Consider the following 26408-nt stretch of genomic DNA (forward strand, 5'->3'; position numbering starts at 1 on the left):
TTGCAGATCCAGAAGTCTCCAGTTTCTTCCCTCCCTTTCCCTCTCCCAATTGGTCTAAGAAATCCAGCAAAGCTACTGGACCCCTGTTCTTACAGTCTTAGTCTGAGCCCCCATGTTATGCTTTGTTCCCCCTGGGAGTCAGGGCTGGGCCCTGGGCATCAGTGTGAGCCTCTTCTATCAGGTGCCTGTTTTATGCCAAGCTTTGCCTCAGAGGCTGAGGAAACTGGCAATGAAATAAGGTCCTTATCCTTTAAGGCTTAGTGTTTACTAGAAGGAATACCACCTATAAATGAAAGAGGTGCCACAAAGTACAGCAAATTTCCACGAGAGAGATATATATGTTGGGTACTTGGGCACATAAAGGAGGGAGTAGTCAATTCTTGAGAGGGGATAAGGGAGTGAGGGGAAATAAGGGATGGGTTCCTGGATGGAATCTAGAAAGATGTGTATGTATTTTTTCATGAAGAGGAAAAGGAAGATGCCCATGGCTAGAGAGGATATCTTGTGGATAAGTGTGATGTCTTCTGCCACGGAAATAGAAGAAGTTACAGCATTGAGACATGTGGAATTCCTGACATTAGACTTTGAACAGTTCCTGATAATTTTGATTGCCTCTCTAAAACCTTTGCTGCATTTAATGTAATTCTTAAAACTTCAATTTCTTCCTCTTTGGACCACTTTACGATAATCTAATGAAGAGATGGACCCTTAAGCATCTCAAGCAGGTCTGCCATGGGCTGCTTTTTACTTGAAGTTTGATTTAACACTAATCTCTAGCCTATCACTTTCCCAGGGTAGATTTTAGATTTATCCATTTTAGAAACTCCTGAGATGGCTGGCTCCCTCCATCTGAGAGTCTGAAGTTCCTTGGACCTATAGACCATGGAAATTTATCCTTCACAGTACCTAGAGAAGTGCTGAGCACACAGCTGGTATTCAATAAATATTTATTGATTGGTTTAACATTTCAGAGAGATCAAGTATCCTTCCCTAATAAATTCCTACAGCATACTGAAGACCTCTCTCCATGGTGAAGAACTGACAGCTTTTGTTTTAGACTCTCCTTTCAAGGTTGTTTGTCTAGTGAACAGCCTTAGGAAAAAAGACATATCAATTCCCTCTGGAACAGAGGTCAGATTTGTTTGCTGTCCAGTACAATAAAGATAATTTTTCCCTTGAGGACGAAAGTTGGGCAAATTTCTTTGCAGCCCCTTATAAAACATTGGGGATTTTTAAGCCTGGGATTTCTTAGCTGAAATGAAAACCCATTGAATTCTCAGACTCCACCTGGCCTGTTCCACCTCATCCCCTTGGGAGTTAGGGGCAAGTAGAACCCACACAAATATGAAGTTTAAGTTGCTTGATGTGCTTTGGTTTCTGACCCAAGAGCCTTCATGTCTTCTGCCAGCATCTAGAAAACTGCAGCAAGTTCATTGGATAGCTTGCAAATAAGGTAAAATGTAAGACCCTTCACAGTTCTTGGCATGATATGGAATAGAAAAGCAAAGTCATTTAATTGGCTGGGTTCTGTGTAGGTCGGATCCCATTTAGAGGTATGGAGAACCAAATAAGCAGGACACCCAGTTTAAAGTTCTTTAGGTACTGCATTCTGGAGGCCTAGTTTCTCCTGGTGCCTTTTGGTATTATTTTTATTGACTCTAACTGTAGAACAGAACTCAGTGAAATATCAAATAGTTTTGCTTTGAATTTTGCTCTTATGTTCAAACAGAGGTTCAGCCTGAGAACATATTTAGAATCCTTTCGTCTGGCTGCACAGTTGGATGAATGGATGCATTTGAACATTTGCCAGTGAGTCGCTCTCAGGAGGGTAAGCTGTTTCAGCAGGAAAGGGGGTTTGCATCCAAAGCCCAATAGGAGATGTGGGCAAGATGGCAAAGGCCACCCAAATCCTGTAATTTGATGAACAGTTAAAGGAACTGAAGAAGTTAACTACTCTGAGAAGTGTAGTAGTTCTCATCAAATATTGGAAGGCCTGTCAAGTGTGAGACATGTTAGATTTGTTTTGTATGGCTCTAAAGTGTGAAACTTGACCCAAAATATCCATGCATCAGAGAAATGATTTTCTGCTCAGTCTAAGGAAATATGTCTCAAATCGGAATATGTTGCATCAAGGGAGGTTGTTTTTTCTCACCATGGGAAGGATCTAAATAGGGGCAGATGGTGGTTAACTAGATAAATTCAAAGATTCCCTACACATCTAAGTGTGCTTAATGCAAAATGACTATTTATGTTGGCTTGTTAATATCTGTGGTATTTCTTGTCCATGTCACTGAGTAATTTATATATTTTACCCCGTTATCTGGATATACAGAAGAAACTCCCCCTGTTTGAGTTTGATAAATGTGCTGACAGATGGTTTATGTTTTGTTGACAATGACTACTATTTGTCTCTGAAACAATTTCTACATTTTACAACCATGCAGCCATGTGTTTGCTACAGCATCAAAACCAGCAACTTTCATTGGTTTACTTATTCTCCAATGAGTAATAATTACTCATAGAGAACATTATTGACCAAATTCTCTGCCTGTCAGACACTCTGCCACACATTTTCTGTGTCCTTTCCCATTTAATTCTCACACTATCCCTGTGACACAGACACTGCATGACCCCATGTTATAAATGCGAAAGTGAAGACATAGTGCTTCAGGGTGTTTTCCCCAGGGTCTCATATTATGGGGGTGGGGTGGTGGGGACAGGGGCAATTATTTGGATCCTGAGCCGTCTGATTTCTATGTCAGTGTGCTTATCAACCATCCATTTAAAAATCAGAAGTAAGGGGTATGAGGGTAATTCAGTGGTAGAATTCTCCCCTGCCATGCAGGAGACCCGGGTTCAATTTCCAGCCCATGTACTTCCCCAAAAAACAAACAAATGAAAAACCAAACCAAACAAAAATTCAACAAATGGTGTCACACTAAGGGGATACCCACATAGGAAAAGAATAAAATGTGACCCCTGCTATACAGCATAAAAGGAAAAAAAATCAGAGGTAGATACAGGGAAAAAAAATCTAGCAAGGTGTTAAGGAGGCATGAAATGTAATTTTCCCAAGGTGTTAGAGAAAAAGATTCCCATGCTTCTCCCAGGATATCAAAATAACCTAAGTGCTATTTGTTCCTTTCTGTAAATTGTGATGTGAAATCTGAGGCTCTGCAGGTTATTTTAGAAAATGAAGTGTTTCACAACACAGTATGGGAACATTTCTTTGAAAGAAAACTTTGTTTTTCACTGGCACTCCTTTGAATTTGCTACTCAAAGGGGAATGAGCAAGTTTTAAAAACTAGAGATGTCTAAATACAGTTCAAAACCTGTACACTTTCTGTCTGGGGCAAATCTTTTTTTATGTTAAAGTTTTCCAGTCATATAATAGGACAGTGCTAGGGTTATGAAATACATTAGGGACTGCTCCCAACTGACCATTTTGCAGTTCTATTCCCAAACTGAAGACTCAAGGGTCAATTCTGGGTTCAGGATGATATCTTTATCCTGAATAATGATACTCATTATTATTGGAAGAATACTATTGGATGAGCTGAGCTATAGGATGGCTAATTCTCAGGATGACTGCATTGGTGACAAATAAATGGTGAAGGCCTGTCAAAAGTTGATTAAGAAAATAATACAATGCTACTTTTCCAATGTAAAAAAAGTCAGGAACTAGAATAGCTTTAAAAGGAGCACAGCCTTTCATGAGCCTAAAGATATATTCAAAACCATTGAAAAATCAGATGATTTATCCTGGGGGTTGGCAAACTGGGGCCAGACAGTAAATATTTTAGGTTTTGTAGGCCACATATAGTCTCTGTTTAGCTACTCAACTCTATCATTGTACTGTGAAAGCAGTCATAGACAAGATGTCAACAAATAAATGAGCGAGGCTGCATTCTAATAAAACTTTATTTATGAAGACAAATTTGAATTTGATATAATTTTCAGTGTTGCAAAACAGTATTCTTTGTTTTGTTTTGGTTTTATTTTTGCAACATGTAAAAATCATCTTTAGCTGGCAGGTGGAACAAAAACAGGTGGTGGGCTGGACTTGCCCTGCAGGCTGTCATTTGCATGTTTAACTGGACTTCAGCCTGGCTGTAATAACATAGAATGTACATGACTGGCAATCCTGAGAGCCTACAGGTGAAGTTGATGAGATCATCCGGGCACATCTGCATCTCGTCTTTCTGCAGCCTCATTCCATGCCTATGCTTCCCAAAAATTACTTGCTTCCAATCCGGAGAGTTTAATGCATGCATAGGTTTCAACAATCTTAAGGACTATAACTATCAAATTAGGGTCTGCTGCCACCATAAGTCACTACCTTTTCATTAACTCCATAAGTTATACTCATAGAAAGTAATTCAGGGATTGCTGTTGAGTGTACAGAAAGCTGGATTAATTGAATCTGTAAAAATGAAGTATTTTCTCTCTCTGTCCCTTCACAGGAGCTACTTACTATTGCTATAAAGCTTCTCCTTAGTAGAGCCCTGTGAGATGGGTGCTCCATTTCCTTTTCTTGGAAGAGTCCTTTTCCCAACATTTCTTACAGTTATGCTGAGGGTATGTGGCTGCTTTGGGCCCATGGGATGTCAGCAAAAGTTATTTGCAGGCAGGACTACTAAAATAGTGCTCTTTCATATGCTTTCCTGGCAGAAATCCTGGAGCTAAAAATAAAAGGAGCCACAGAATAGAGGGCAAGTGATTCAGAAGAGCTGCTGAACCACTCTGGATACTGATTGAGCAAGGTCTGAACTTTCATTGCTTTGAGTTCTGAGATTGTAGGGGTGGTAGAGCAACTAGCATTAGTGTCCTAACAAAATTTTTAATCCTACAAACCTACCCAAGGTTTTTTTTTGTTTAAATATTTTTATTGTCAAATCCTCACGCACATACAGTCCAAACATGGTATACAATCAATGGCTCACAATATCATCATATAGTTTTGTATTCATTACCAATAAATGTGATCATTTTTAGAATATTTGCATCACTCCAGAAAAAGAAATAAAAAGTAAAAAGAAAAACACATACGTCCCACACCCTTTACCTTCCTTTTCATTGACCACTAATATTTCTATCTACCCAATTTATTTTACACCTTATCCCCCCCTATTATTTATTTATTTTTATCCTTATTTTTTTTACTCAGCTGTCCATACCCTGGATAAAAGGAGCACCAGACACAAGGTTTACACAATCACACAGTCACAACTGCAAAAGCCATATCACTATACAATCATTTTCAAGAATCAAGGCTACTGGAACACAGCTCAACAGATTCAGAAACTTCCCTCCAGTCATTCCAATAACCATAAACCAGAAAGGGAAATCTATATAATGGCTAAGAATAACCTCTCGACTCTGTTTGAAATCTCTCAGCCACTGAAACTTTATTTTGTCTCATTTCTCTCTTCTCCTTTTGGTCAAGTAGGCTTTCTCGATCCCATGGTGCTGGGTCCCAGTGAATCCAGGGAGTTCTGTTCCACATTGCCAGGGAAATGTACACCCCTGGGAGTCATGTCCCCCATCGGGGGGAGGGCAGTGAATTCACCTGCTGAGTTGGCTTAGAGAGAGAGACCACATCTGAACAACAAAAGAGGTTCTCTGGGGGTGACTCTTAGGCATAATTTTAAGTAAGCTTAGCCTATCCTTTGCAAGAATACGTTTCATAGGGCAAACCCCAAGATCAAGGGCTAAGCCTATTTTATTGGTTGTTTCCACTGTTTGTGAGAATATCAGAACTTCCCCAGATAGGGAAGATGAATATTTCTTTTCTCCCCAGTCTTTGAAGGGGACTTTGCAAATACTTTTTATTCACTGCCCAAATTATTCTAGGATATATTGCTACCCAAGGGTTTTATCAACTTTGTCTCTTTATCTTTGATAGGGTTTATTGATAATCTCCTGGGTTGAAACAATTGCAAATTATTGGCACATGTTTATAGCAATAAGGAGAAATTTATGAGTTCACCAGATTCAGCAGTCACCTTCCTGGGTATTTATCCCAGAGAAATGAAAATTTACATCCACACAAAAACCTGTACACGAGTGTTCATTACAGCTTTATTTGTAATAGCCACAAACTGCAAACAACCAAAATGCCCTTCCATAGGTGAATGCTTAAGCAATTAGTGATAGATCCACCCCACGGAATGCTACTAGCAATGAAACGGAAAGTATCAGTTCTATCTCTAATAATGTACATAGTTTAAATATATTTTTTGTTTTCTGTTTCCATGTTCCTGGTCCATCGTTTCCAGTGTGAAGTAATAAAAAGCCTGTTAAATTTTCTCCCTGCTGTCACCATTCAATTTGTTCTACCACATGCAGCACAATGATTTCCTTGAAAAGAAATTTAATCATATAATTCTCCTATTAAATATCTTCTAATGACTTTTCATCTCACTTTTAAGAAAATCCACATTCCTTCCCATGGCTTGCTGCCTCTTTCTCCAAACTCATCATCTGCTGGTTTTCCGCTTGCTTGATCTGTTCCCGGCACACTGACCCTCATGCTATTTCTCAAGCATGCCAGACCCAGTTCTGTCTCAAGACCTTTGCACCTTCTCTTCTGCCTGGAGCACTCCTCCTTTGGATCTTTAGGAAACAAGTCCCCTAATTTAGTCAGGCCCCTGCTCTCTTCTGAGAGAGGCCATTCCTCAAATATGATAAATGCATTTAAAATGCCTTGCCTTCCCTTATCTCTATCCCTGGCTCTTATTCAATTTTCACTTTAGCGCTTACCACAATTTGAATTTATGTTTTACATTGTTATTTGCATATTATCTGGCTTTCTCAGTAGAATATCAGTTTCTCAAAGGAATTTATAATGTTATATTTTCAGCACCTAGGATATTTTCTAGCCTGTGGTAAACTCTAAGCTTAGTCTGTTTTCGGTAAAACAAATGAAAAAAAAAATGTATGAACAAGTGCTGTACTCACAGTGCTGGCCTTTTCATTCCAGCCAAGTGTTTACCCATATCTCCACCTCCAAGCCCAAGGCTAGTTGTCTTGGCGTTAAGTTACTGACTTTACTGGGAGTATATGCTGACATCCCAGCTAAAGATGGTTTGTTATCAAGGTCTCTTTCTTGATGGTCCTCTAGATTTGTTTTCCAAACCAATTTCCTGGGTTCTTGACCACCTGCTGCATTCTGACCCTCACTACCTGTTCTGTTTCTCCAAGTTCTAGGAGCCTTGTTGTAAAGCTGATCCTCCAAGCCCTGGCTGACCAGTGGTCTCTGGATCCCTGGCAGACAGTGACCTTTAGTGACAGAAAAGTGTTTCACTCTGGACTGCACACCTGCTTCTTGTCCACCTGCTCATGTTCATTGGTCATCCTGAGCCCTTAACTATCATTGCAATGCACAGCCTAGCCTCTCCCCCAGAGTGCAACCCCCCCAAACAATGTTCTACCCTCATCCTTCATTTGACACTTCCCCTTCTCAGGAAAAAGATCTCAGAGAACCTTCCATTGTAATGTAATTTGGGCCTTAAAGCAGAAAACTTAGTATCAGAGCAGTAGAGCACGTGGGAATATCACTTTATCACGTGTTGTATTCTTTCCAATTTCCTTTTGCTTTTTCAAAGCAAGCTTGTTGCTCTTGGCCCATGGATAGACCTAGCTTACTCAGATTGTCAAATTTAGTAATTAAAACTACCTCAGGGAAATATAGATGTCAAAAATCCAGATCTGGACACCAGTCCTGTTCTTCCTAGCTTACTCGGTCTTTCAGGCTTCTAGATACGTCACTTTCATAGAAAGAATTTAGAATTTTCCACACCTAGGTTTCTTAATTTGAAATTTTCCATGGAAAACTTCCCGTAAACTTAGACTCCCTTCTCAGGATATACCTGTGAATATTAAATCTATGAGGGGTTGGAAGCTATGATATCTGCCTACTTCAGACAATTTTAGAGAATCATATGATGGAAAACACTCAGACAACACAAACTGCATATTTTCATTACGCAGGAAGATCTTGGGAACATGCCAGAGACATATTTTCTATACTTTTCAAGAGCTTATTACAGGGTTTTCTAGGCTTCCCCAAACAAATTTATGAGTGATAAAAACATCTCAGACCTTGATAAAGAAGGAAAACCCCAAAGGAATTACACTTACTACAGGAACAGTTTGCCAGTCATCTACCTTGGCCTTGAAAGTATAAAAGCTCCGGCAGTAATAATGAAGATAAAGGTCACAGAGAATAACTAAAAGGAGTTGTTGTAAAAGAGGAAGTTTATGAAGGGCAGTAGGTTTCATCTTGTTTGATAGAACTGGGCTTTTAAAATTTGACGTAAGAATAATGAGACATACTTAAGCCTATAAGTAGGGAATTAAAAGTAATACAAAATCTTCTGCATATGAACCATAAACCATAGAATTACTGTGATACATGGAGTTTTAGAATCATTGAATTTAAGCTCTTACCTCTATCTTCAAATGGGGTTTATACCTACAGTTTAAATCAAGTTTAAGCAAATAAATATATAAGAGAAAGACCCCTGCTGCTTTTGCCATTTTTCTTTACATCTACTAAAACAGTCAATCTGACAGCCCAGTTCTTTTTGCTATCCATGGAAAATTTATTTTAAAGGTCATTTTTATTTCATTATGCAATATATTTTTTTTAATTTGCTTTGGAGAGAATGTGTTTAAATGGTTACTTTTATCCATTCAGTGAATACAGGAAAATAAGCAGACAAAAGTAACAAAACATAGAGATCTTTGAGACATAAATTAGATGTTTATTAGGCATAAAAGACAAAACTAAGTAGAAGACTTCCTAGGGAATGTTGATTGGGCAAAGGAACAAAATCCAAAGAGTCATAAAAAAAAAAGTGCAAACTTCCATTTCCAGGAAAATGGAGAAAACGTACTTTTTCTCTTTTGTCCCTCTAACTCACACTACAAGCTCTGGATATGATATATAAAACAGATACAAAGAGCCTGAAAAGTGGAAAGAAGCAGATCAGTGAGGGAGCCCAGGACTGAGAAGGGCACAGTATGAGTTCATAGATTTTCTTTTTACTACATATATCGAAGACTGAGTATCTGAGTCAATGGCAATCGGTGACACCAACAGGCACTGACAAAAACAAACAAAACAAGAAAGCCCTTAGAAAATTCTGCTCCCTCTAGTTCAAGACCAGGAAAAGGGCAACCTAGCCAGACAGAAAACACTCGCAAAGTAACAAACAGTTCTACAAAGACCTACAGCTGTACACTCCCCTACTCCTGCCAGAAAGCTCGAATGGGGAGCCTAGAATTCTAGTCTACCAGGGCGGCTGTCACAAGGCATCACTCCCCACCCCAGGGTGTTTATTTCTATAAATAAGCAAAGAACATATGGAAACTGAAATTAAAAATGCAATACATTTACAATTGCTCAAGAAAAAAAGAAAGAAACCTTAGGTGGAAATCTACCAAAATATGTAGAGGACTTGTATATGGAAAGCAAGAAAACACTGATGAAATAAATCAAAGGAGATCTAAATAAATGGAGAAATACTCTATGTTCACAGATTGGAAGACTCAATATAATAAAGTAGTCAGTTCTCCCCAAATTGATATACAGGTTATTGCAATGCCTATCAACATCTCAGTGAGGTTTTTTTTTTTTTTTGGTAGATATAGATAAGATTATTCTAAAACATGTGTAGGAGGGCAAAGGCAGTTGAACAGCGAAAACATTTTTGAAAAAGAAGAATAAAGTGAAAGGACTCCACCAGCTTTCAAGTCTTATTATATAGCTTCAGTACTCCAGACTGTGTGGCATTGGCAGAAGGATAGACACAAAAATTAATGGAACAGAACAGAGGACCCCGAAATCATCCCCTACAAGTGTGGCCAACTGATTTTTATTTTATTTTATTATTTATTATTATTTTTTGCATGGGCAGGTACCAGAAATCAAACCCGAGTCTCTGGCATGCAAGCGAGAACTCTGCCACTGAGCCACCATCGCCCACCCTGGCCAACTGATTTCTGACAGAGGTACAAAAACAATTCAATGGAAGAAGGATATTCTCTTTAACAAATGGTGCTGGAGAAATTGTACATCCACAGGCAAAACGAAAATTAAAAAAAATCAACTCCAACCTAAACTTCATATGTTATACAAAAATTAGCTCCCAGTGAATCCTAAATTCTTTCTGCCACATTCTTGGGCATGCGAGGAGCACTAAAAAGAGCCCAAACAACAACTGTCCATCCAATGTAAATTCTTCTCTGGAGTTCTGGTTGACTTCTTCCAACTTATCTAAGTGGCGATGTGTAGGTGTAATGTAAACTGTTGCAAACCTAACAAGTTAAATAGTCATACCCCTGGCTGACTCTTCAAGGAGAGAGCTCCTGTAAGGGACATGGGGACATAGAGTCTGGGACAGCAAAAGCATCAAAGAACCAGGGACCCGGGTTCGATTCCTGATGCCTGCCCATGCAAAAAAAAATCAAAGAGTTTATAACTAGTGTCCAATGAGGGGAAATTACTTCCAAATCTATATCTCATGCCTACATCAGAGAGGGCAACAACCCAGCATAACTTAGGGAAAGCCAGACACCTGTCGAGTATGAAGATGCTATTTTTGAGGGACAGGAGGCTAGTGTATTTTGAAGGAGGAACCCTTTTTAAATTTTAGCACTTGGTGAATTGGTCAGTTTCTTGAGATATAAGTTGAGCTGAAAAGACTCAATGCTTAAAGTCTGAACTTGGGTAGGTATAATTTGAGAGGTAAAAAAAAAAACAATAATTACCTGAAATTGGTAACAGAAATAGGTCATCACTAACACCTATTAAGCACCCTCGAAAGATATTACGAGGCAGATACAATTATTATTACTATTTTAGATAAGGTTAAACTACATGCCCCAGGTCAAAGGGCTAGTAAACAGAGAAGGCAGGATTTGAACATAGGTCTTTCCATGTTCCTCACCATTAATGGTTAGTGGTTTTTGCCATGCAGACTCATGTGGGAAGCGAACAGTAGAAGCATTTAGAGTTACAGCTCCAGAACTTGGTGTTGCAGAGACCAACACTACTTTAAAAAAAGAGTTAAAAGCCAAGAAGAAACCAGTGTAGAGTTGCCAGTAGTTGCTGTTCCAAGTGAAGATATTTTTAAAAACTACCCTCTATTTTTAATATCATTTCATAATTTCATTAAAAGATTATTCTTTAATATCAAAACTTGGAAAGAGATGTAATTCTAGAATAAAAGAAAGCCTTTGAATAAATTTAGTTTAATGAAAAACTCCATGAATCTTAATTTCTCTCTCTCTCTCTAACCTATGTAATAACATCTATCTGAATATGTATTTTTTAATTATTATCATTTTTTATTTGACTGCAGGTCAGTGCACAGGTTGTCACAAATGAGCATTGGTCTACAGACTGGCATTTGGCAAACCCTCTTTCAAGGACAATGAGAAATTCCTTGATGAAAGAAGTAAAGAATTTGGGCAAGACAAGGACAGAAACAATTCACCAGCTACATTGAATGGTGTTTCCCTAGTGTTTTGGTTGGGAGCCTTAGAAATTAGTATCTCTCCAGCCTACAGAAGCTCTCTCCAGCATTCTCTGGAAGCAGCAGAAACCAGAAAAACAGGAAATCTATCACCTTATTCCAATATGTGGCTTTACTTCTACACTGATGCTCTACCTCTTTCAAACCCTAAGTTCATCTTGTCCATTTCCTATTTGTTCTGTGGTTTCACATTGTTCTTTGGACTTCAATAGTCAGCTCTTCCCATCTAGGACAGACTTCTCCTGCACAGTTGAAATTTACCCACAGGCTCTAATGCCTTAGATTGCATTGGATAAACCACTCCTCCCAGTGCAACCATCCCAAGAATCCTTATCTCGGGGCCATACCCTCCCCAGGCAGCCTTTCCACCTGTTTCTGTTTGATAGGAAGGAACTGTGAAAACATATCTATATCCTGTACAAATACTGCAGAAATCTCTGTAATTTATAGCTTCTTAAGTTATGTGTGGCGAACATCTGCTGTTTTTACTTTTACTTGCAAATCATCTTTACCCTTTCTTTCGTTAAGAGCCCTCCAAATTTATTTTGAGGAATAACTCACATGCCCCCTTGGGTATATTCTTGGAGGAACTGGCGATCAAGGAACTATATTCCTGCAAACTCCCTCCCACCCCACTACCCCAGGCCAAGTGGAGGAACCAAAATCCATGTAGCTAACCTGGCTCTTTCTCGGGAATTTGGAATTTAAATATCTTACAAAATAGCACGGGATAGAAAAATCACTGGACCTGAATCACTCTAATCATGGCACCTTGAAGAGTTTACTTTCTAAAGTCATGAAATCTTGATTCCCAGAGCAGTCTTGATGCCTGGTTTCCTTGATTCCGTCTTCCTTTCTGTTCTCTTTTGCTCTATCACCTTCCCATTATTCTATTGTTTCCCCACTTTCATCCATTTATATTTTTGTACTTAAGTTAATCAGAATCTGTTTCTGATGCTTGCGTTCAAATACCCTAGCAGACAGCAGACACATTTTGCTTATGACTATTAATAAAAATCACCAAGGGGTTTTGGGTACTGTCCCACGCAGCACTGTGCTAAGTGTTTGGCATCTTCTCCTTAATTTCTACAATGACCCCAGGAGATGACAGCTAGTGACAAGGCCATTTCACCCATAACCAAACTGAGAGATGAAACTGGTTTAAGAATACACAGCTGTCACGTGAGTGCACCAGGGTTTCAACCCCACGTCTACCTGATTTTCTCAAACAGTCTCTAATTGTAACAAATCAAGTGTTCATTGTTTTGATTCCAGGGAATGAATATAGACCTTTTCAGTGAAACTTACAAAACCTGCAATTAAAGGTAACCCTCGGCTCATATTTTTTATAGATCGTGTTCTGAATATTTGAACTCTCTAGGTTTTGAGACCCATAGTGAGCAAATAGTATGCAGACTCCCTAGAAGTATTGCCTTATTAAAGGCTTTTCTTTGCTGGCTCCTCCAAACATGACCTAAAAGAAGACAAATCTGGTGTAGGGCCAGCAACAAGGGCACGTCGGACCAGAGGATTGCACAAAATGGGAAAGGTGAATGGCGGGCTCTGATTTTATTCAGTCAACAAGCATTTATGCCCCAAACATAACTGAGCACCTATTCTGTGTTATGTCCTAGGTTAAGTGCTAGGATTACAGAGCAGAAAATGACACAGCCATTGTAGGCTAAACAACTCACAGCCAAGTGGGTTAGGAGATAAGAAAACAAACTAGGGAAGTGATTTAATTGCTTCATAATTATATAATTAGTATTTCCATTTAATTACATTTAATTTTGATTTACATAGGCATCACTGTAACTTGTGCTCCAAATACAGAGCACAATGTTTATCAGCGCATAGTAAAAGAAATTGTTCAAATGGAAAAAATTTTTTCCATGATTAAATTAAATTAAATTAAAAGTTCTATTCCTCAGATACACTAGCCATGTTGCAAGTGCTCAGTAACCAAGAAAAGGAATGCTTGCCAAATAGTTAATAATAAAAACCAAAATATTTGTGTTTGCATTTTCTTACTGATGTCACACAGTGTACAAATGGGCTAAATTTGAAGCTCCAAAGAAGGAAAAGCTTTTCTAAGACCTAGCTAGACAATACAAGAATCTATGCTGAAATTAAAAGTATAATGAAACAATAGTAAGGATTTTTACACATTTTTCTATTATGAAATTCAGAATATTTTTATTGTAACTGAGGATTATGTAAATTGACCACAAGAACTGTAAGAAAAATTAAAAGAATGCTTTGTTAATACTGATATTTGTAAAGTTACTTTTCAGTTTATGCAAGACTTCTTTGAACTTGATATTACTGAGTTGACATAACAGAGATTTACTAAATTTGAACAGTTACTCTTTTTCTTCAAAGTCAAATCCACTCTGAACAAATTTTGACAATGCAAAAGGATAATGACTTTTGGGGACTCATTCAATTATTGGAAAACAATTTGGAATTACTCGAGTATGCAAATCTATTTCAATTGCAAGTTTTATGAAATCCCAATACAAATAAAATATTTATGATGAAAATTTAGCATTCAAAATGAAGTGTGTTGTAAATGTAAAATATACACTGGGTTTTGAAGGCTTTGTATGAGAAAAAGAATCAATTTTTATATTGATTATGTAATGAATGGTAATATTTTGGATAACAGTCGGTTAAACAAAATAGTTTATTAAAATTATTTCCCTCTGTTTGATTTTATTTTTTATAATATGACTCCTAGAAAATTTAAAATTACATATGTGGCTGGCAATCTATTTTTATAGCACAGAGCTACTACTCTAGGGCAAAAAAAGTGTGTCAATGGTAGAACAAACTTTTTAAAAATGGGCAGAGGAATAAAAGTCTACAAAATAGAAAAATCGATGGAGTTTAGGATAAAAACCAAGAAAGAGCAGTATCAGGGGAGAAAACCATTTCACCGAGGGAATAGCAAAAATGTGAAATGCCCTGGAGAGGTTAAGAAACAACAGAAGCTACCTGGGGTGATCATGAAAAAAGAGAAGGCCTTCCTGAGATCACATTACACAATTGGGGAGAGCTTTGTGTTTCCAGGGGCCTGGGTGGGTGGAGAGATAGTTAGGGGCAATTTGATTTAAACCTCAAATAGGAAAGTGACCCAAACTAATGTTTCTGTCATAGAGATAAAGCCTGGAGGTTATTTTTTGGACTGAGCTATAAGAAGGTATGGGGAAATTTGGAAATTTGCAGAGGAACAAAGAAAGAATGAACCTTCACATCAGAAACATGCCAGGAGTGTATAGAACAACCTTAAAGAGTGTTTTAACTTTTAAAAATTTCTTTACAAGATAATTGACTATTTTAAAGGAAAAGCAATAGCAATGTACTGAAGGGTTTCTAACATGACTTGAATGTTTAACAACAATAGCACAAAGGATGAGAGGGAGAAAAGAAAGAAAAGAATGCCAGTTGCTTACATTATACAGAAAGTTGTATATTTGAGGGTGGATAGTATCAAGTTAAAGAGCAGCACTGTAAACCCTGAAGTAATCAATGGAAAACAAAGCAATTAGTTATAGCTAATAAGTCCATAGTGGAGATAAAATACTAAATACTACAAATTACTAAATTAATGCAAAAGAAGCAGGAAGAGAGGAATAAAGGAAGAAAAAGAAATGGACTCATAGAGAACAAATAGAAAAGTGATAGTCCTGAAATCAACCATACTGAAAATTCCATCAAATGAAAACGATCTAAACAATCTAATTAAGAGGCAGAGATTTATAGACAATAAAAAAGCCAAGCCAAACTATGCAAGAAATGTACCTTTAAATGTAAGTTAAAAATAATGACAGAAGAAAACAAACCATACAAATGTTAATTATAAAAAAGCTGGAGTAGTTATATTAATAGAATACAAAGTGGAACTCAGGACAAGAAAATCACACAAGATAAAGAGGGACATTTCATAATGTCCTAAGAGTCAACTCTTAAAGAAGAACAACCCTAAATGTATATCCACCTGCTTATAAAATATCAATATCAGCATACATGGAGTGGAAACTGAAGGAACTGAAGGAAGTAAACAAAAGATTTCCCCTCTCAGTCATTGTTAAAGTAGAAGAGAAATCAGCAAGTATGTAGAAGTACATGGGGGTTTGAACAATACTATCAGCCAACTGGACCTAATTTACATTTATAGAACACTCGACCTGACAATGCAGTAACATTCTTTCTAAGAACACTTGAATGATTATGGGCCATAACAAAGTGGCAATAGATTTCAAAAGGTTGAAATCATACAGAGCATGTGCTCAGTCCATAGGAGAATTAAAGTAGAAATAAATGTTAAGTGATATGGAAAATCTCAAACTATTTGGAAATTAAACAAGATTTCTCTGAATAGCCTACAAGTCACAAGGGAAATTAGAAAATATTTGGAACTGAATGATAATGAAAAGAAACATACATCAAAATTTGAGTGATAAAGCTAAGGCAAAAAGCTTAGTGATTCTAAATAAGGACATTAGGAAAAAAGAAAGATCTAAAATCAATGGCGTAAGGGAGTTAGGAAAAGAAGACTTAAAACCTAAAGAGGGAGAAAGAAAGAAATAATAACAGTAAGGTCTGAATCAAGGTGATAGAAAATGGACAAACAATAGACAAAATTAATGCAACAAAAAGCTGGTTCTCATAAAAGATTAATATGATTCATAAATTTCTAGCTTGACTATTAAGAAAAAAAGGAGAGACAAATTATCGGGCATTATCATCATCAACATGAATTATCAACAGCAGAAACAAAAATGAGGATATTATAGGATAATATGGGTATTATGAGTAATTTTACATCAATAAATACATCTTGGATGAAATGAAGAAATTCCTTAAAAGACACATATTTATTACCAAAAATCAGAACAGAAGAAATAAGTAAAGCAGAATATCTCTATATCTAAAAGAAATTGATTTCTTAATTGAAAACCTTCCCACGAAGAACAACCCAGACCCAGATGGCTTCACCAGGGAATTCTAATCCTACACAAAGTGCTTCACGTAACCGAAGAGATGCAAACATTTTTTTCTCGTTTCACAAGGCCAGATTTATCCTAATAAAACTAGACAGAGATATTACAGGGAATCTATAGGCTAAAGATGCAAAAATTTTTAACTAAAAATTAGTAAATTGAATACAGCAATATGTAAAAAAAAGACTATTAAATCAACAATAAATAGCATTTATCTCAGGAATGTCAAGTTGGTTTAACATTTGAAGAATCAGTCAATGCAATTCATCATATTAACAGAATAGATGGGAAAATATAGGCTCACCTCAACAGATGAAAATTAAAACCACATTAGCATACCAGTACACACCCATTAGAGTTGTTACAATTAAAAAGACAAACAATACCGAGGGTTGGAAAGAATGTGGAACAATTGGAATTCTCATACATTGTCGAAGGGAATGTTCATAATACAAACACTGTGGAAAACAGCTGACAGTGTTTCCTAAAATTAAATATACACTTACACAACTGAACAAGTGCTTTCTTAAATATTTATAAGTATGCAAGAACAATGAGGACATGCTCCCCCCAAATTTGAATAGAAATATTCATAGAAACTTTATTCATAATAACCCCAAACTGGAAATAACTCAAAGGTCCATCAAATATGAATGAATAAAACAAAAACTATTGTGTATCCACAGAATCGAATACTACTCACGGATGAAATGTAATGAACTATAAATATACACAGCAACCTTAGCTGAGCAAAAGCAGCTGGGCTTTAGAGAGTGCATATTGTATGATTCCATTTACACGGATTAGAACAGGCCAAATGAATCTACACACACAGAGAGCAGATCAGGGGTGTCCTGGGGGCTATAATTGGAAAGGGGAATTAAAGACAAAGGGGCACAGGATATTTTGGGGGTGATGGAAATGTCCTATATCTTGATTTGGTTGTGGCTATTTGTGTGTGCTTTATACAATTGTTAAGCACGTTGCACTATAGATTGAAAATTAGTGCAATAAATTAATGGACTTGATTTTAAAACTTGAAGCAAAGCAGGGAGAAGACAGATAAGATAAATGAGAGCACCTTGTCCAAGAGCTTTCAGAGAAATAATACATAAAAGCTCAATTATTATTATTATTTTTTTTTGGTTCACCTCTGACAATGCAAATACAAAAGCAGAAACTCGAAAGAAACTGACTTAAGAGCTTAGTAAATACAAATATCTCCAGATCATCAGCAGGTTTACTCTATGTTATTCCTCCATCTCATTTCATTTGAATAAGAACATAAATTGTTCCAAATGATAGGAGAAAAAGTAATGTAAAACATTCTGATGACAAACCTGGATCGAGCATTATAACTTTGTAACTATCAAAGTAATATACATTCATTGTGAAAATTTTAATAAACATACACAAAAAAGAAGAAAATAACAATTACCAGTAATCTCATTGTCAGAAGGAGAAATTTACTGACTGTCATCCACCTGGCATTGTGCTTGACACTAAGACCAAAAGAAAATCCTTTCCTGGTGGGAGAGATAATATTTAATCCAAAAATCACTAAAATGCACGTAGTACTTTACAGAATGCTTTGTAACTTCCTTTTCTTTACTTAAAATTATATCACAAATATATTCCCTATGTCATTTCTTTTCCTTTCAATAATCTTTAAGGCTACATAGTATCCCACTGTTTGGTTTTACCATTTTAGCCAAATTTTCTGTTATTGGTGGTAGTCTCTTCCTTCACCGTCTCCTGCTATTTTTGCTGTTATTAATGACAATACTAATGTGGCACGATCTTGGAATCTGTCTTCATTATTTACTAATGATGGTACAGTCTAAGGAATAGAATTTGTCAAAAGATAGAGCATCTATTTAACTTGAAATATATTGACGCGGCATTATTTTTATGTCAGGTGTTTTATTCACAGACAATTATGTCGTCAACTTGCCAGTGGTCTTGTGTCAATGCAGAAGAAAACACTTAATTGTGTTTATTTAGAATTTGCCTCCCCTAACTTGATCCCTATAAAGTGTTGCTGTCTCCAGAAATGAGTCAAAGGAACTACAGGTTGTTTCAGTTTTGAATTTTCACAATTTATCCTTCAAAACTTTTAAGCATCTGCCAATTAACCCACATAAACAAATGAAAATCCCAGTGGGTGTTAAGAGAAAATAATTTTGACCTGAGGTCCTGAATACAACTGAAGAAAATTAAGAAGCTGGTTTTGCTGATGACTTTTAATGACTTTAAATACTGATTACCCAGAGTTTGTTGTTGATTGTTCTTGGCAGTATTTCTGTTCTAAATCTGTTTCTTAGAAAAACACGTGGAGTGGCTCACTCCTCATTTTGTCTTTGTTTCTTTTTGACATTAATGGGATACTACATAAAGATCAAGTACACAAAAATCAGCTGATAGCAATAGAAGCAGCAAGTTACACAAATAGAATTTCCGTACATTCAGAGTTTTTTCTGGCATGTTTTCAACAAATAAAAACTAGAAAGTACTCAATAGCTCAAGCAATCTAACTCATTGAAGAAAAGCAGATGATTATCCAAGGTGGCCTCCTAGCCGGTCCCCCTGTTTCCCTGTAATATAGTGTCTGCATAGTCCTATTTCACTCATAATAAGATCCTGCTCATGCCTTGACCTTAAGACCTCCATGATCTGGTCCTTGCCCAACTCTTTGAACTCCTCTTCTACCATACTCCCTTTTAACTGCTCCATTCCAGACCCAGCAAGCTTGTTTTAGTCTCATAGCTTTTCCAGTTGCTGTTTACTCTAGCTGGAATACTCTTACAGCCAACCTTTCCATAAGTTGCCCCTCCCTTAATTTAGGGCTGTACCCAGATGCTATGTCAACAAGCCCTTAATGACTATCTTATCTAAAATAGCACCCCTCACTGCCACGTCGGATAAGTTTATTTCCTCACTCCGCTGTTTCTTTTGTTTTTTTTTTTCATAGCATTTACCTATACCTGACATTCTATGTTTACTTGTTGGATATGCATGTACTTGTTTATTAGAACATAGGCTCCATAAGGGCAGTTATTTTCACTACTGTATTTCCAGAACTTAGAATAGGGCTTCCATATAGCACCCAGTATTACATCTTTGTGAATGGATGAATGAATAACCGATGAAAGTATTGGCATCCATTTTTAACAGTGTGGGGGAGAAAAAGACGGCTTCTAGACATAAAAGTCCTGCATTACATCAGATTTTTATTGTAAATAATAATTATTTTGCTGGTATAATATGGCCAGAGCTGTAGCGATGGAAGGAAGATTATTACTGTGATGATTAAGTTCTGGTGTCAACTTGGCTTAGTGATGGTGCCCAGTTGTCTGGTCAGGCAGGGCAAGCACTGGCCTGACCATTGCTACAAGGATATTTTTTGGCTGGTTGATAAACCAGAAGCCTGGTTTATTAAATCAACAGCCAGTTTATTGAAACTGTAGCTGATTACATCTACCATCAACTAAGGGTGCATCTCCCACAAATGAGAGAATCCAATCGGTTGGATTTAATCCAATTGATTGAAGACTTTTGAGGAAGAAGAGAGAATTTTTCACTGTTTCTTCAGCTAGTAAGCCTCTCCTGTGGAGTTCGTTGAGACCCTTCATCAAAGTTGCCAGCTTCACAGGTTGCCCTATGGATTTTGGAGTCATCCATTCCCATTTGCATGTGACACCTTCGTAAATCTCATATTTACAGATAATTTCTGTTGGTTCTGTTTTGTTAGAAAACACTGACTTAATACAATTACCTTTGACCCATTTGGATGATTGGGAGCATGTAAATACAGATCCTGGTTATATATTTCTAGGGGAACAGAGATCGTATTCAATTTGTTTGAAATTAAATTCAATTTGTTTGAAATTAAAGGGCTAAATTATAGATTCTTCCAATGATTATGTGGAGGACATCATTGTTTTACGGTTCATTATCAGTCAGCCATATACCTTATTAAATTATTTCTCTTGTTAAACATACACTGACAATAAACAAGAAAATATATAAATCTGGGTATAAAAAATCATGTTAATTTTTAAAACTCAGACTAAATCTGACTTTTGAGCCTAGTCGGGTAAGCTCTTAGTCTAAGGAATGTTTTATGGGTCTCACCTGGGTTCCACAAGAAACCAGGAAGAGAACTCTGCAGTTCCCCATAAATAGGAGTGAAGTTTCTGGCCATCCCTAAGATGCTCCTTATGTGGGCTCTAGGATCCTTTGAAAGGTATGGCATTCCACCTTGTGCTCAGAAAGGGAAGAGGGTCCCTCACTGCAGCTCCCACCAATTCCTGTCCTGCCCCTCCTGTGTGAGGCATGGCATGTAGGGCACTGATTGTCACACAAGGAAACCTATCCTCCTCTCTTCTGTTTCCTTCCTCCTTATGTCAGAAGCTACTTCCCATTGTGTCCCTTTTGATTTTCCCAGTCCCAAAACTTTTCGGCTCTTTCTAAGCCCTCAGGCAATCCACACCTTTCTAAAACTCAAATTAACCCCCTGGTCCCCAGAACTCAAAGCCTATACACTTCATTCTTTCTGACATGTTTACAGCAGGGAAAATAGTCTATGAATCTGCAAAGTCATATCTGCATCAATTTTCCTGCTGCATGGACAAAAATGTACATCTGTTGCCTTAGGAACTGCAAATACTCAGAGGGGCACCAAGATTCTAGAACAGACAAGGCATTAATGGCAGCATAAAAAGGTGACTCAGTGATGGGAAACAACGGTGCAATTGTTACCGTTGCTACCAAAGAATAAAGACACATTATTGTATTCTACTTCTTCGCAAATCTACCTAATACATACAGGAGTGTATCAACAATTATTTAATTATGAAGTTTCATTTTAGTGTAATTATGAATGCAAGTCATAATAGAAGAAAGTTATCCTTTTAATAAAGTAAGTAGTTTAAGCAATCATTGATAACCTATACACAGTAGGTCTATGTCAGTGGCTGAGGATATAAAAATGAACAAAATATGGTCCATTCCCAAGGAGATTACAGCTCAGGACCCTATTCAAGATTCCATGTAATTATGGTATTTGAATAAGCTGAACATACAAGTTAAATTTGATAATGCACTACCAAAAATATAAATTTTGCACCAAAAAAACATCTCTTCCTTTGGTCTCATATACAAGTTGAAAATTTTAAATATAGATCATACCATCCTTTATCCTGTATTCTGATTTACATTAGCCCTGTCTAGATCAGCTTCATTCATATCTCTATGCAAAGTCTGATCCCTTTTTCAACTTTTTAAACAGTTCCTGGATGGGGTAATGTTGACTTTCATAGCTTCAGAGATCTAACTCTGCATCTTGGGTGTCACACAGATGCTCAAAGTTCCAGGGAATGATAGATTATACACAAATAGTTCAGTATCTCAGAACTTAGAAATAACATTTATAAGTCTGGAATAGATGTGATTGCTGTAAGAGCTTAAATCAAGGAACCTTTACAATAGACTCCAATGTGATATAACCCATGCTCTCGACTTCCATTTTCCAAGTTTGTATATTATGGTTAGTCCATATGAGTAAGGCATGATAATATTTATCTTTTGTTTCTGACATTTCATTCAACATATTGTCCTCAGGTTCCATTCACCTAGTTACATGCCTCATAACTTCATTCCTTCTTGCAGCCACTCTGTCTATTGTTTGTATACACCACAGCTCCCCCTTCCATTCCTCAGTCAATGTACCCTTAGGCTGCCTCCATCCATTGCAAATCATGAACACTGCCCACAGGCTTGTACTACTGTTTTTTAAAGATATATTTTCTTGATTCACCACTCAACTGGTTGCTGTAACCCTTTCACTGTTTTCTGGAGTTTTGAGGAAGATGGCTCTGCCAGTTTTTGCTCACTGTTCAAAGACACTGTGGGAAAACTTCACCCTGGAATATCTTGGGTTGTCATCTTTGTCAACCAGAAGCCCTAGAGGTAATAATTTAAAGCTATATATTTTCCTTTACACTCTGCTTTGCCTGCATCTGAAACATTTTTTTTTTTGTGCTGTGATTTATTATTGTTTGAAATATTTTCCAAGATTTCTTGCAATTTCTCTTTTACCCATGGGCTATTAAGGTGTGTGTGGTGTTTTTCCCCCCTAATTTCCTAATATTTAAGGATTTTCTGTATACCTTTCTGTTATTAATTTTTAATTTTTCATCAGAAAAAATTGCATATTTGACTTGGTAGTCTTAAACTTAGTGACAATTCCATTTCTTTCTTCATTATTTTAATATTTTCTTTTAGTATTTGAATATATTTTTAGTTTTATATTTTATTTTATATATTTTTATTTATATCTATATATTTATTTATATTTATATTTATATTTTATTCTTTTTAAAAGACCTTTTCTGCTAATTCCCATTGTTTATGCCCTTCTTGGTCTGATTCCACTGAATTATTTTTCCTTTCTTCATGTGCCATGTGCCACATTTTCCTGCTTCTCATGTCTGGTATTTTGTTATCGTATGCTAGTCATTTTAATGTTATGTTGCTGTGTGCCTAGTTTTTTGTTTTGTTTTTTTACACTTTTCAATTTATTTTTGATTGTTTGCTTCCAGAGAGGAGTTGAGTCTCTTTACAGAATTCATATACATTCTAAATTACCTGGTTCTTTTGATGAGCATCTCACGTACATATTCACAAAATTCACACAGCTTACATCATAGCATAACATTGGTACAGTATAAGTAATGGGACACTTTAGCCATATGCTCAAAATCCTAAGAAAACTTCTTATGAAGGCCTAGGTTCTGTTAGACATAGTCTGTACTGAAGTCACAAGCATTATCTTCCTCTTCAGCTGTTTTACTCCAGATCAAAGGCCATGCTTCTTGATTATGAACTGTTGCCCTGCTTTAGATTCTTCAGGTGGTGCCTCCCATATCTCTGCTGTAGTGAACCTGCCTGTACCCTTTTCCTCAGCTTCTTCCCCACCAACTCTTTCCTGGGCACTGTCAATGTCCTCTTGCCCCTCCTCGCACTCCTCCCGCTTCCTCTCTTTCCACTTTGGCAAATCTTCAGGTGTGTCATTTTCCTCTGCTTTTCCATTTGTTAGAGCCAAAGACTGGAAAAGGACGCTATACTGGCTAACCAAGACCCCCTGATGGCTTGTATGGTGTGTGCATTGTTCAAGCTCTTCCAGTTTAAAGGCTCACTTAATGTTTGACGACTACTCTCACTAAAATATGGGGAAGAAGTCCAGGACATAGGTGACGGTATGTGCCTAGTTTTGTTAACTTCCTTTAAATATTGTTGAATTTTGTTTCGGCAGGTAATTAATTTAGTTGCAAATGAGCTTGATTCTTTACAAACATGAATGTTCGAGTGTTCAGTGGGTTACTTTTTTTTGGTTGGTTGGAACTCAATTTTCTTTTTTTTATCTTCTTGGAGTTTCACTCTATTCATGTAGATCTTGGTGGTCAGTAAAAAACCACAGGGACCCTGAAGCAGATTTTTGGAATTGCCTTGCTGTGCAGTCCCCTTTACTTTGATACTCTTTTCTGCAAACTTCTGTCATCTGAGCCTCCCTAATATCTGATCATGATCTCCTCAGCTCAAGAAGATGTCCATCCTCTTTTGCACATTCTGATTCTGAACTTGAATGACCTCCAAAGTGAAGGCCTCCTGAAATTTTGTACTCTAGGCATCTTCTTTTTCTTACCCTAGTCTTATTATTGCTTTGCCCCTCCCTGTGTCAGGATCCATTGAATACCTACAGGCAGAAAGCATGAACAATTGTAAGCCTTACCTTATTCATTCCTCTTCTTTTGGTATCTTTGTCTTGAGTTCCCCGTTGTTAATTAACTGAAAACAATTTCTTTAATAGGTTTTGCCCAGATTTTTAATAGTTTAAAAAAGTAGAAATACCGATCGAGTCCCTGTTACTCCAGCTTAACCCAAGCTAGAGCTCTCCTAAATTCTATCTTGAAAATCTAAATGAAAGATTAAGATTTTGTCAAGTGATGCTAAAAGATACATATAATAAAACAATAGTGAATAATAGCTGAATTATGCAAACACAATTCAAGGTAACTTTATCATGTTATTTAAGGTGGATATGATAGTAACTAATATATATCATTTATAATTTTAATGTATTTTCATAAGTTTTATGTAATTCTAATATAAAACCTGTGAGATGATAGAGCATTACCATACCTAGAAGATACATGTCTTAATTCCAAACCATTATGACAGACTAAACAAATGCAACATATTTAAGGAGTTGCTAAAGCCCATATCATGCATGAAAGTTATTAAATATTATAGAAATTGAAAATAATAGATCACTTAAATTGGAAGTGGAAATTGAGAATTTACATATAAATAATATTTGGGTACCTGTTAGTCTATCATTTTTCAGATATAAATATAAATGTAGGGCATGGAAGTAGATGACACACTATAAGGAGAATCAAAAACAGAAAGAAAAAAATAAAAATAATAATAAAAACACAGAGAGAGAGTGAGAGCTATCTAGCACCCTGATTCATCTTTTCCAATACTTCTAAGCCAGAAAAACATAATAAAAATAATGATAATTTTTAATTATCTTCTTACTATATGATCAGCCTTACGTTAAGTGCCAAATATAGCACTGAATCCTCACATTGTTGCATGAAGTAGGTATTATTATTAACTACTTTTACAGCTGTGTGAATTAAAGCTTAGAGAGATTAAGAACCTAGCCCAGGTTTATGTAGTTAATAAGTGACTGGGCTAGATGTGATCCAACTTGAATTTTTTACTTTAAAGTCCACATTCCTAATCATATTTTTATTACTACCTCATAAAAGAAACCCCATTTATGCTCTCACCATGTTGAGACAAGGTTCTTAATTTTCTCTTTACCACATTCCTGCTTATTTCAATTTTCACAGGCTTTATTTTAAAACACTCATAATATTACCTAAGCGATAGTAAGTAACTTTAAAGATTATCTCATGTGAGACTTGGCAAAGAGTGAAAGAGGCATTTCCAAATCAAAAATCTAAAGACAGTGTAGCACAGATTTGATAAGATTGCAGTGACTTCTGGTTCCAGTAACTTGTAAGACTCATTTCACAAAATCCCAGAAATGTTGAATAAAATATAATAATGATTTTTTAGCCTATATCTGGGATAGCAGGACATGAGAGAAATACCTAGGTACCAGAAATGAATTCAGATCAATAAATTAAATTCTGGATTTCTATCAACTTATCAAATGAACATGCACTGCTGACCCCCACAACCAACCCTGAATGAAAACAGAAGCAGATTTGAGAAGCTTTACTGTAACAGGTACATGCTCTCTTTTCTCACTTCCTTCCTGGTCTCCATCCCCTGCAGCTTTGTATACTGTCCTCTCTTCCTCCACTCCATCCTATGCTCCAACAACCCTGGTTCTGAGAGAAGCACCTAGCACCCAGGATTTTGCTGTGGTCATTTCCTGTCTTCTCCCAGACTCTATATGCAGCATCATGGACAGGAGAAGGAAGCCACACTTGCCTCTGTCTGTTCTTTCTGTAGAAACTGCAGCTTGAGCAGTAGACTCCAAAACGGTCTTTCAAGTGGATTAACATGCACTTCCTCAATAATTCCTATGGAATAGATCACAGTAAAAGCTGTTCTTTTATGGTTCTGTCTGTAGTCAATCACTCTGTGTGATTTAGATGCTAACTAGCATGTCTTCAGTAAGGCAGCTAGTGGCAAAATTAAGAAGCAAATGACTTTTCTTTCCTTTGCTTTCTCTTCGGTGCTTGAAAAGGCTGAAGCTTTTCATGTCCTGCATGTTCAAGATCTCCATGTGGGGGTTTTAACAATTCAAGCGGAG

Source organism: Tamandua tetradactyla, chromosome 6, assembly GCF_023851605.1.
Source record: "Tamandua tetradactyla isolate mTamTet1 chromosome 6, mTamTet1.pri, whole genome shotgun sequence".
NCBI lineage: Eukaryota > Metazoa > Chordata > Mammalia > Pilosa > Myrmecophagidae > Tamandua > Tamandua tetradactyla.